Source organism: Pseudophryne corroboree, chromosome 4, assembly GCF_028390025.1.
Source record: "Pseudophryne corroboree isolate aPseCor3 chromosome 4, aPseCor3.hap2, whole genome shotgun sequence".
Taxonomy (NCBI): Eukaryota; Metazoa; Chordata; class Amphibia; order Anura; family Myobatrachidae; genus Pseudophryne; species Pseudophryne corroboree.
In genome coordinates this window covers 12,111,344-12,123,937 of record NC_086447.1, presented here as the reverse complement: position 1 = coordinate 12,123,937, position 12,594 = coordinate 12,111,344, and the positions used below count along the sequence as shown (strand labels likewise).

The 12,594-nt window shown below is 53.3% G+C and overlaps 1 long non-coding RNA gene across 1 annotated transcript in view; it reads left to right on the top strand.

The window, feature by feature from the left end:
• Positions 1–8,424, top strand: part of LOC134911059 (uncharacterized) — a 31,948-nt gene extending 23,524 nt beyond the window's left edge. The window contains exon 3 of the long non-coding RNA XR_010176297.1: positions 8,248–8,424. This is a non-coding gene — a long non-coding RNA (uncharacterized LOC134911059). The remainder of the gene's footprint in view (positions 1–8,247) is intronic.
• Positions 8,425–12,594: the final 4,170 nt, after the last annotated feature.

Here is a 12,594-nt window from a genome sequence, read left to right as displayed (position 1 = left end):
TTTCCCCATTCAACCTCCCTCTCCCCCTCAACCACCTTCCCCCATTCAAACTACCCCTCCCCCTCAAACACCTTCCCCAATTCAACCTCCCTCTCCCCCTCAACCACCTCCATCACCCTCTCAACCTCCCTCTCCCCCTCAACCACCTTCCCCATTCAACCTCCCTCTACCCCTCAACCACCTTCCCCCATTCAACCTCCCTCTCCCCCTCAACCACCTACCCCAATTCAACCTCCCTCTCCCCCTCAACCACCTTCCCTTATTCAACCTCCCTCTCCCCCTCAACCACCTTCCCCCATTCAACCTCCCTCTCCCCTTCAACCACCTTCCCCCATTCAACCTCCCTCTCCCCTTCAACCACCTTACCCCATTCAACCTCCCTCTCCCCTTCAACCACCTTCCCCATTCAACCTCCCTCTCCCACTCAACCACCTTCCCCCATTCAACCTCCCTCTCCCCCTCAACCACCATCACCCATTCAAATTCCCTTTCCCCCTCAACCACCTTCCCCCATTCAACCTCCCATTCTCCCTCAACCACCTTCCCCCATTCAACCTCCCTCTCCCCCTCAACCACCTTCCCCCATTCAACCTCCCTCTCCCCCTCAAACACCTGCCCCATTCAAAAACCCTCTCCCCCTCAACCACCTGCCCCATTCAACCTCCCTCTCCCCCTCAACCACCTTACCCCATTCAAACTCCCCCTCAAACACCTACCTCATTAAACCTCCCTCTCCCCCTCAACCTCCTGCCCCCATGCAACCTCCCTCTCCCCCTCAAACACCTTCCCCAATTCTACCTCCCTCTCCCCCTCAACCACCTCCATCACCCTCTCAACCTCCCTCTCCCCCTCAACCGCCTTCCCCCATTCAATCTCCCTCTACCCCTCAACCACCTTCCCCCATTCAACCTCCCTCTCCCCCTCAACCACCTTCCCCAATTCAACCTCCCTCTCCCCCTCAACCACCTTCCCTTATTCAACCTCCCTCTCCCCCTCAACCACCTTCCCCCATTCAACCTCCCTCTCCTCTTTAACCACCTTCCCCCATTCAACCTCCCTCTCCCCTTCAATCACCTTCCCCCATTCAACCTCCCTCTCCCCTTCAACCACCTTCCCCCATTCAACCTCCCTCTCCCCTTCAACCACCTTCCCCCATTCAAACTCCCTCTCCCCTTCAACCACCTTCCCCCATTCAACCTCCCTCTCCCCTTCAACCACCTTCCCCATTCAACCTCCCTCTCCCCTTCAACCACCTTCCCCCATTCAACCTCCCTCTCCCCTTCAACCACCTTCCCCCATTCAACCTCCCTCTCCCCTTCAACCACCTTCCCCCATTCAACCTCCCTCTCCCCCTCAACCACCTTCCCCCATTCAACCTCCCTCTCCCCCTCAACCACCTTCGCCCATTCAAATTCCCTCTCCCCCTCAACCACCTTCCCCCATTCAACCTCCCTCTCCCCCTCAACCACTTTCCCCCATTCAACCTCCCTCTCCCCCTCAACCACCTTCCCCCATTCAACCTCCCTCTCCTCTTTAACCACCTTCCCCCATTCAACCTCCCTCTCCCCTTCAATCACCTTCCCCCATTCAACCTCCCTCTCCCCTTCAACCACCTTCCCCCATTCAACCTCCCTCTCCCCTTCAACCACCTTCCCCCATTCAAACTCCCTCTCCCCTTCAACCACCTTCCCCCATTCAACCTCCCTCTCCCCTTCAACCACCTTCCCCATTCAACCTCCCTCTCCCCTTCAACCACCTTCCCCCATTCAACCTCCCTCTCCCCTTCAACCACCTTCCCCCATTCAACCTCCCTCTCCCCTTCAACCACCTTCCCCCATTCAACCTCCCTCTCCCCCTCAACCACCTTCCCCCATTCAACCTCCCTCTCCCCCTAAACCACCTTCGCCCATTCAAATTCCCTCTCCCCCTCAACCACCTTCCCCCATTCAACCTCCCTCTCCCCCTCAACCACCTTCCCTTATTCAACCTCCCTCTCCCTCTCAACCACCTTCCCTTATTCAACCTCCCTCTCCCCCTCAACCACCTTCCCCCATTCAACCTCCCTCTCCCCTTCAACCACCTTCCCCCATTCAACCTCCCTCTCCCCTTCAACCACCTTCCCCCATTCAACCTCCCTCTCCCCTTCAACCACCTTCCCCATTCAACCTCCCTCTCCCACTCAACCACCTTCCCCCATTCAACCTCCCTCTCCCCCTCAACCACCATCACCCATTCAAATTCCCTTCCCCCCTCAACCACCTTCCCCCATTCAACCTCCCATTCTCCCTCAACCACCTTCCCCCATTCAACCTCCCTCTCCCCCTCAACCACCTTCCCCCATTCAACCTCCCTCTCCCCCTCAACCACCTTCCCCCATTCAACCTCCCTCTCCCCCTCAAACACCTGCCCCATTCAAAAACCCTCTCCCCCTCAACCACCTGCCCCATTCAACCTCCCTCTCCCCCTCAACCACCTTACCCCATTCAAACTCCCCCTCAAACACCTGCCCCATTCAACCTCCCTCTCCCCCTCAACCTCCTGCCCCCATGCAACCTCCCTCTCCCCTTCAAACACCTTCCCCAATTCAACCTCCCTCTCCCCCTCAACCACCTCCATCACCCTCTCAACCTCCCTCTCCCCCTCAACCGACTTCCCCCATTCAATCTCCCTCTACCCCTCAACCACCTTCCCCCATTCAACCTCCCTCTCCCCCTCAACCACCTTCCCCAATTCAACCTCCCTCTCCCCCTCAACCACCTTCCCTTATTCAACCTCCCTCTCCCCCTCAACCACCTTCCCCCATTCAACCTCCCTCTCCTCTTCAACCACCTTCCCCCATTCAACCTCCCTCTCCCCTTCAATCACCTTCCCCCATTCAACCTCCCTCTCCCCTTCAACCACCTTCCCCCATTCAACCTCCCTCTCCCCCTCAACCACCTTCACCCATTCAAATTCCCTCTCCCCCTCAACCACCTTCCCCCATTCAACCTCCCATTCACCCTCAACCACCTTCCCCCATTCAACCTCCCTCTCCCCCTCAACCACCTTTCCCCATTCAACCTCCCTCTCCCCCTCAACCACCTTCCCCCATTCAAACTACCCCTCCCCCTCAAACACCTTCCCCAATTCAACCTCCCTCTCCCCCTCAACCACCTCCATCACCCTCTCAACCTCCCTCTCCCCCTCAACCACCTTCCCCATTCAACCTCCCTCAACCACCTTCCCCCATTCAACCTCCCTCTCCCCCTCAACCACCTACCCCAATTCAACCTCCCTCTCCCCCTCAACCACCTTCCCTTATTCAACCTCCCTCTCCCCTCAACCACCTTCCCCCATTCAACCTCCCTCTCCCCTTCAACCACCTTCCCCCATTCAACCTCCCTCTCCCCTTCAACCACCTTCCCCCATTCAACCTCCCTCTCCCCTTCAACCACCTTCCCCATTCAACCTCCCTCTCCCACTCAACCACCTTCCCCCATTCAACCTCCCTCTCCCCCTCAACCACCATCACCCATTCAAATTCCCTTTCCCCCTCAACCACCTTCCCCCATTCAACCTCCCATTCTCCCTCAACCACCTTCCCCCATTCAACCTCCCTCTCCCCCCCAACCACCTTCCCCCATTCAACCTCCCTCTCCCCCTCAACCACCTTCCCCCATTCAACCTCCCTCTCCCCCTCAAACACCTGCCCCATTCAAAAACCCTCTCCCCCTCAACCACCTGCCCCATTCAACCTCCCTCTCCCCCTCAACCACCTTACCCCATTCAAACTCCCCCTCAAACACCTACCCCATTCAACCTCCCTCTCCCCCTCAACCTCCTGCCCCCATGCAACCTCCCTCTCCCCCTCAAACACCTTCCCCAATTCAACCTCCCTCTCCCCCTCAACCACCTCCATCACCCTCTCAACCTCCCTCTCCCCCTCAACCGCCTTCCCCCATTCAATCTCCCTCTACCCCTCAACCACCTTCCCCCATTCAACCTCCCTCTCCCCCTCAACCACCTTCCCCAATTCAACCTCCCTCTCCCCCTCAACCACCATCCCTTATTCAACCTCCCTCTCCCCCTCAACCACCTTCCCCCATTCAACCTCCCTCTCCTCTTCAACCACCTTCCCCCATTCAACCTCCCTCTCCCCTTCAATCACCTTCCCCCATTCAACCTCCCTCTCCCCTTCAACCACCTTCCCCCATTCAACCTCCCTCTCCCCTTCAACCACCTTCCCCCATTCAACCTCCCTCTCCCCTTCAACCACCTTCCCCCATTCAACCTCCCTCTCCCCTTCAACCACCTTCCCCATTCAACCTCCCTCTCCCCTTCAACCACCTTCCCCCATTCAACCTCCCTCTCCCCTTCAACCACCTTCCCCCATTCAACCTCCCTCTCCCCTTCAACCACCTTCCCCCATTCAACCTCCCTCTCCCCCTCAACCACCTTCCCCCATTCAACCTCACTCTCCCCCTCAACCACCTTCGCCCATTCAAATTCCCTCTCCCCCTCAACCACCTTCCCCCATTCAACCTCCCTCTCCCCCCCAACCACCTTCCCCCATTCAACCTCCCTCTCCCCCTCAACCACCTTCCCTTATTCAACCTCCCTCTCCCCCTCAACCACCTTCCCCCATTCAACCTCCCTCTCCTCTTCAACCACCTTCCCCCATTCAACCTCCCTCTCCCCTTCAATCACCTTCCCCCATTCAACCTCCCTCTCCCCTTCAACCACCTTCCCCCATTCAACCTCCCTCTCCCCTTCAACCACCTTCCCCCATTCAACCTCCCTCTCCCCTTCAACCACCTTCCCCCATTCAACCTCCCTCTCCCCTTCAACCACCTTCCCCATTCAACCTCCCTCTCCCCTTCAACCACCTTCCCCCATTCAACCTCCCTCTCCCCTTCAACCACCTTCCCCCATTCAACCTCCCTCTCCCCCTCAACCACCTACCCCAATTCAACCTCCCTCTCCCCCTCAACCACCTTCCCTTATTCAACCTCCCTCTCCCCTCAACCACCTTCCCCCATTCAACCTCCCTCTCCCCTTCAACCACCTTCCCCCATTCAACCTCCCTCTCCCCTTCAACCACCTTCCCCCATTCAACCTCCCTCTCCCCTTCAACCACCTTCCCCATTCAACCTCCCTCTCCCACTCAACCACCTTCCCCCATTCAACCTCCCTCTCCCCTTCAACCACCTTCCCCATTCAACCTCCCTCTCCCCTTCAACCACCTTCCCCCATTCAACCTCCCTCTCCCCTTCAACCACCTTCCCCCATTCAACCTCCCTCTACCCTTCAACCACCTTCCCCCATTCAACCTCCCTCTCCCCCTCAACCACCTTCCCCCATTCAACCTCACTCTCCCCCTCAACCACCTTCGCCCATTCAAATTCCCTCTCCCCCTCAACCACCTTCCCCCATTCAACCTCCCTCTCCCCCTCAACCACTTTCCCCCATTCAACCTCCCTCTCCCCTTCAACCACCTTCCCTCATTCAACCTCCCTCTCCCCCTCAACCACCTTTCCCCATTCAACCTCCCTCTCCCCCTCAACCACCTTCCCCCATTCAAACTACCCCTCCCCCTCAAACACCTTCCCCAATTCAACCTCCCTCTCCCCCTCAACCACCTCCATCACCCTCTCAACCTCCCTCTCCCCCTCAACCACCTTCCCCATTCAACCTCCTTCTACCCCTCAACCACCTTCCCCCATTCAACCTCCCTCTCCCCCTCAACCACCTACCCCAATTCAACCTCCCTCTCCCCCTCAACCACCTTCCCTTATTCAACCTCCCTCTCCCCCTCAACCACCTTCCCTTATTCAACCTCCCTCTCCCCCTCAACCACCTTCCCCCATTCAACCTCCCTCTCCCCTTCAACCACCTTCCCCCATTCAACCTCCCTCTCCCCTTCAACCACCTTCCCCCATTCAACCTCCCTCTCCTCTTCAACCACCTTCCCCATTCAACCTCCCTCTCCCACTCAACCACCTTCCCCCATTCAACCTCCCTCTCCCCCTCAACCACCATCACCCATTCAAATTCCCTTTCCCCCTCAACCACCTTCCCCCATTCAACCTCCCATTCTCCCTCAACCACCTTCCCCCATTCAACCTCCCTCTCCCCCTCAACCACCTTCCCCCATTCAACCTCCCTCTCCCCCTCAACCACCTTCCCCCATTCAACCTCCCTCTCCCCCTCAAACACCTGCCCCATTCAAAAACCCTCTCCCCCTCAACCACCTGCCCCATTCAACCTCCCTCTCCCCCTCAACCACCTTACCCCATTCAAACTCCCCCTCAAACACCTGCCCCATTCAACCTCCCTCTCCCCCTCAACCTCCTGCCCCCATGCAACCTCCCTCTCCCCTTCAAACACCTTCCCCAATTCAACCTCCCTCTCCCCCTCAACCACCTCCATCACCCTCTCAACCTCCCTCTCCCCCTCAACCGCCTTCCCCCATTCAATCTCCCTCTACCCCTCAACCACCTTCCCCCATACAACCTCCCTCTCCCCCTCAACCACCTTCCCCAATTCAACCTCCCTCTCCCCCTCAACCACCTTCCCTTATTCAACCTCCCTCTCCCCCTCAACCACCTTCCCCCATTCAACCTCCCTCTCCTCTTCAACCACCTTCCCCCATTCAACCTCCCTCTCCCCTTCAATCACCTTCCCCCATTCAGCCTCCCTCTCCACTTCAACCACCTTCCCCCATTCAACCTCCCTCTCCCCCTCAACCACCTTCCCCCATTCAACCTCCCTCTCCCCCTCAACCACCTTCACCCATTCAAATTCCCTCTCCCCCTCAACCACCTTCCCCCATTCAACCTCCCATTCTCCCTCAACCACCTTCCCCCATTCAACCTCCCTCTCCCCCTCAACCACCTTCCCCCATTCAACCTCCCTCTCCCCCTCAACCACCTTCCCCCATTCAACCTCCCTCTCCCCCTCAAACACCTGCCCCATTCAACAACCCTCTCCCCCTCAACCACCTGCCCCATTCAACCTCCCTCTCCCCCTCAACCACCTTACCCCATTCAAACTCCCCCTCAAACACCTGCCCCATGGAACCTCCCTCTCCCCCTCAACCACCTTCCCCCATTCAAACTCCCTCTCCCCCTCAAACACCTGCCCCATTTAACCTCCCTCTCCCCTTCAACCACCTTCCCCCATTCAACAACCCTCTCCTCCTCAACCAGCCGCTGGGGTTGAAGAAGAGGAGGAGGAGTGTGGTGCGATGGAGGAGAGTAGGTTTTTTTTTTTACAAAAACTTAGAATTACAAATGTAATTAGATTTTTGTTTCTTTAAACGGATAGAGATACCTCTGCCAATTCAGCTGCTGCGGAACTATACAGGCCAGCATGCCTTGCAACAGTTGCCCAATTTTGGAAAGTGTAAACTGTTGCAGGGCATGCTGGGATGTGTAGTTAAACAACAGACTGTGATCCGCTGTTTGAGGACCCTGGATCTAGACCAGTGATGTGGAAACTTTGGCCCTGCAGTTGTTGTATAACTACACATCCCAACATGTCCTGCAACAGTTTTTCCATTTGTATATGCTAAAAATGTTGCAGGGCATGCTGGTATGTGTTGTTCAACAACAGCTGGAGTGACAAACATTAACCAACCCTGACCTATACAGTGAACTGTTTAAGTGTGTTTGGTGCATTGCTTCTATATTGCATAATGGTGGTCATTCCGAGTTGTTCGCTCGTTGCCGATTTTCGCTATGCTGCGATTTGTTGCTAACTGCGCATGCGCATGGTACACAGCACGCATATGCTTAGTTACTTTACTAAAAACTTAGCAGATTTGCTGTGGCTTCAGCGGCGCTTTTCAGTCGCACTGCTGATCGGTGAGTGATTGACAGGAAGTGAGTGTTTCTGGGCGGCAACTCAGCGTTTTCATGGCTTTGGCTAGAAAACGCAGGCGTGTCAGGGAAAAACGTGGGAGTATCTGGAGAAACGAGGGAGTGGCTGGCCGAACGCAGGTCGTGTTTGTGATGTCAAACCAGGAACTAGACGGACTGAGCTGATCGCAATCTGTGAGCAGGTCCGGAGCTACTCAGAAACTGCAGGGAATTATTTATTAGCAATTCTGCTAATCTTTCGTTCGCAATTCTGCTAAGATAAGATACACTCCCAGAGGGCGGCGGCCTAGCGTGTGCAATGCTGCTAAAAGCAGCTAGCGAGAGAACAACTCGGAATGACCGCCATTGTTGGGTATTTTTATACTAATAGTTCAAACATTCTTTACAGATGCTGAGGTTGGAGATCCAAATTGCCCAATCCGTTTATGCCTGCAGCGGCCGGAGGAGCACATACAGGGCGTCCTCGCAGAAATAAATGTGCTGCCAAATATTTTTGGTTGATTTTGTTTTTTGTTAACAACAAATTTATTATTTTTTACAAAAAGTAAACAAATATCTCAAAACAGTTTTTTCTCTTTTTTGAAATACTTTATCTATACGTGCATAGTAGGGAAACATTACATGGACACAAGGGACAGGTGGCCAACAGGACCAACGTCCAGCATAAACCACAAATTTTCAGATAAACTACAAAGTTAATCAAAAAAGAAAGAACAGTAACATTCAAGTATGGAATTTGGGGGGGAGGAGGGGGGAAGGGAAAGGGGGACAGGGGGGAGGGGGGGAACCACAGTATAATCAGTGCACAGTGTACAGTGTGTATCCTGGAGATAGTAGGATCAGAAGGAGGAGGGAAAGGGGGATCAAGAGGGAGACGAGGGAAGATTAGAAAAAGGGAAAGAAGAGGAGAGAGAGAGAGAGAGAGAAGAAAAGAGGAGGAGGGAGGCATAGGGGGGGAACAGTAGGCCGTGCCCATGAGTCTGCGGAGGAGATTAGGAGCAAGAGGGGGGGTGGGCATCTACGTTCGGCAGCGAGCCAGGGGGCCCAAACCTGCTCAAAAATGTGGCCCCGGTCGTGGAGATAGTATGAGATCTTTTCTATTGAGGCAATGTGCCAAATTTTAGCTTTAAGGGACGGGAGAGAGGGTGGGGAAGGCTTCTTCCAATTAAGAGCTATCAGCGACTTTGCCGCCGTCAGGATATGTGTGGCCAGCTTTTGGGAAAATGTATTGAGCAACGGGGGAGGGAGACATAGCAAAAAGATCCAGGGATCTTTCAGCACAGGAGAATCCATAAGTGAATTGAGGAGGGAGTGGACTAGGTTCCAGAAGGAAGCAATGGACGGGCAGGTCCACCATATGTGGAGCATAGTGCCTCTAGCCCCGCAGTTCCTCCAGCAGTTAGGGGAGGAAGACGGAAAGAATTTGTTAAGTCGGTCAGGGGTGTAGTACCAACGGTAGTAAACTTTGTAAGCCGTTTCCTTGAGAGCAGTAGCAATAGAGCATTTAGCAATCCTCAGTCTCATGTCCTCCCAATCCTCACTCTCCGGTGGGGGCCCAAGATCACGTTCCCATGCAAGCTCGTGGGGCCGGGAGGGGGGAAGGGAAGAATCTAGTAAAAGAGAGTAGAGTTGGGATATTAAGCCTTTGGGGAGGTGGGAGTTAATGCATAAACTTTCAAAGGGGGTGAGGACACGAAGCAAGGCGGAGGAGGAGAAAGAGCCTAGGAAGTGGCGGATTTGTAAAAATTGGAAGGGATTAAGTGGGTGCGAAGGGGTCTTTTGTTGGAGGTCAGGAAGAGACAGCCATTGGCCCCGATCGGCAAAGTTGGTCGGGAATTTGAAACCCAACGTTATCCATAGACGGAACCTCACAGTTGAGAGTCCAGGAGTAAACATAGGGTTCTGCCAGATAGGGGTCAAGGGCGAGGGGGTAGTGGTGGGACCCCTCTTCAGAGAGAGGGAGTCCCAAATTTTAAGGTTAAATTTAATAGTGGGGAGAAGTTTAGAGGTTGGGGGTCGGGAGGTGGAGGGCAGACCCCATAAGGGGGTCAGGTCCGAGAGGCTAACAAAGGCTGCCTCAATATCCAGCCAAGATACAGATCCCGGAGGAGCATAAGAAGTGACAATATGGGATAAGTGGGAGGCGAGATAGTAAAGTTTGATATCAGGAAGGCCCCTACCTCCCGCGGAGGTTGGCCTTTTCAAGGTATTGGCGGCGATGTGGGGGGGCCTGTGATTCCAAATAAAGCGCACAAGGGCTCGTTGGATAGTGCGAAGAAAGGAGGCCGGGACTGCCACTGGGAGGGTCTGGAAGAGATAAAGCCATTTGAGAACTATGGTCATTTTAACCGCTATGATCCTGCCCAGCCACGAAATAAAAAGACTGTTCCAGGAGGTCAGGTCAGCGAGTGTGTTGGTGAGAAGGGGTGGAAAGTTTTCCCGGAAAAGAGAATCATAGCGAGAGGTCAGATAAATCTCCAAATATTGAATCTTTGTGGGCTGCCATTTAAAATTAAAGTTAGCGCGAAGGGTCTCGGCCTCACGGTGAGGGATGTGAAGCAGCATAGCCTCGGATTTGGAGTAGTTGATCTTATATCCTGATATAAGGCTATAAGAATGCAGGACTGAGAATAAGTTTGGGAGTGAGATAAGGGGTTGGGTCAGGGAAAGTAGGATGTCGTCAGCGAAGAGGGAGATTTTAGGGTCGGTATGGCCTACTTGTATTCCGTGTATATCTGGATGGGCTCTAATTTGAGAAGCGAGGGGCTCAATAATGAGGGCAAATATTAATGGTGAGAGGGGGCAACCCTGACGTGTACCATTTGAGATGCTAAATGGGGCTGACGGGACACCATTGATTAGAACTGTAGCAGAGGGGGCGGAGTATAGTGCCAGGATGCCAGTGAGAAAGCCACCGGACAAGCCATAGGCCTCCAGGGCGGCTCTCAGAAAACTCCAGGAGATCCGGTCAAATGCCTTTTCAGCATCTAAGGAGAGCATGATAGTGGGAGATCTCCTGGAGTTCGAGATATGTATAAGATCAACCGCACATCTGGTGTTATCTCTCGCCTGACGGCCCGGGATAAACCCCACCTGCTCGTAATGGACAAGGGAGGGGAGGTATGGGTTAAGGCGGTTGGCCAGGATCTTAGCGAAGATTTTCAAGTCCAAATTCAAGAGAGATATAGGGCGGTAGCTAGCGCAGTTAAGAGTATCCTTGCCTTCTTTAGGGATCACCACAGTTCTAGCCTCCAACATCTCAGGGGGAAAGGGGTCGCCATGGACAATCCTATTGAACAGGGACTGAAGGTGGGGGGCGAGGAGAGCAGAGAATTTTTTATAGTAAAGAGCTGTAAACCCATCCGGGCCCGGGGATTTACCATTTTTTTGCATGAGTATAGTCTGAGCAATTTCTTCCACCGAGATCTCACTGTTAAGATGGTCCATGGCGTCCTGGGGCAATCTAGGTAAGTCAGAAGCAGAAAGAAAGTGAGAGACTAGATCGGAGTGGGGCAGAGGGGAGGAACCAGGTGAGGGGGTGAAAGGTTGAACAGGTCAGCGTAGTAGGATTGAAAGGCAGCTCTAATGGCAGTGGGGTCTTGGACAAGTTGGTTGAAAGAGTTTCTGATAGAGACAATATTAGTTTTGGCTCTCGTGGAACGGAGTCGTGCCGCTAGGATCTTGTCCGCCTTGTCTCCCTTCACGTAAAAGGACTGGCGAAGCCACTTAAGACGCTTGGCCACCCGTCCAGAGAGAAGGAGATCAAGTTCCGCCTTAACAGTACGAAGTTCGGACAAGACAGCCTGGTCGGAGGACGCCTTATGCTGGGTCTCAAGTGAGTGGAGTTTAATAGAGAGTTTGTTAAACTGGGTGAGAGATAGTTTTTTAGCTTTTGAAGCTAGGCTGATAACGTGTCCACGAAGAACTGCCTTGTGTGCCAACCAGAGAGTGGACCTAGAAATATCGGGGGTATCATTCAGGGAAAAATAGTCGGAGATCGTGTCCCGAAGATGGGAACATATCTCCGGGTTGTGGAGGAGGGAGTCGTTAAGGCGCCACGTCGTGGGGCGAGGGCGTGAGGCCAGACCTAAGAGATCGCAGGAGATAGGGGCATGATCGGACCAGATCAGTGGATAAATATGGGCTTCGTGGAGATTTAAGGCGAGATCGTGGCTGAACAGATTTTTTCAAGGTAAATATCATATATGTATTGCTGTTGCATCACTTTGGAAGTGTTTCAATGGAGAGTGCTAAAGTACCTTATATAGATTTGTTAAAACACTGCCGGTGACTGGTCAGTTAGGAGCTGATTGTTTGATACTTTAGCCCTCCCATTTGTAACTATTTCAAAAATATTAATCATATATGCACAAGTATATAATGTGTAAATAATGTATGGAATACATTCAGTGCTTATTCCATAGCATTACAAAGTACATATCCAACCAGTTTATTAATAAAATCTTAAAAACCACCTTATACATTCAGGGCATTGGGCAAATAGGATAACAAATATATTACAGTTATATGTTTGATGACTTAATTGCTGAATGTTATTGTGCAATTCGATTGTCAAACGCTTCATTTTGCAGAGTTTGAACACTTAAATGGTCAATTACATAACAAATCCTTTGGCTAATTGGTCTATTAATTTTGAAAGGGAAGGGATGAGAAAAAAAAACCACACTGCGAAAATTTGCAGACTAACGAGTGAATAGCGCATGTACGACAGTCT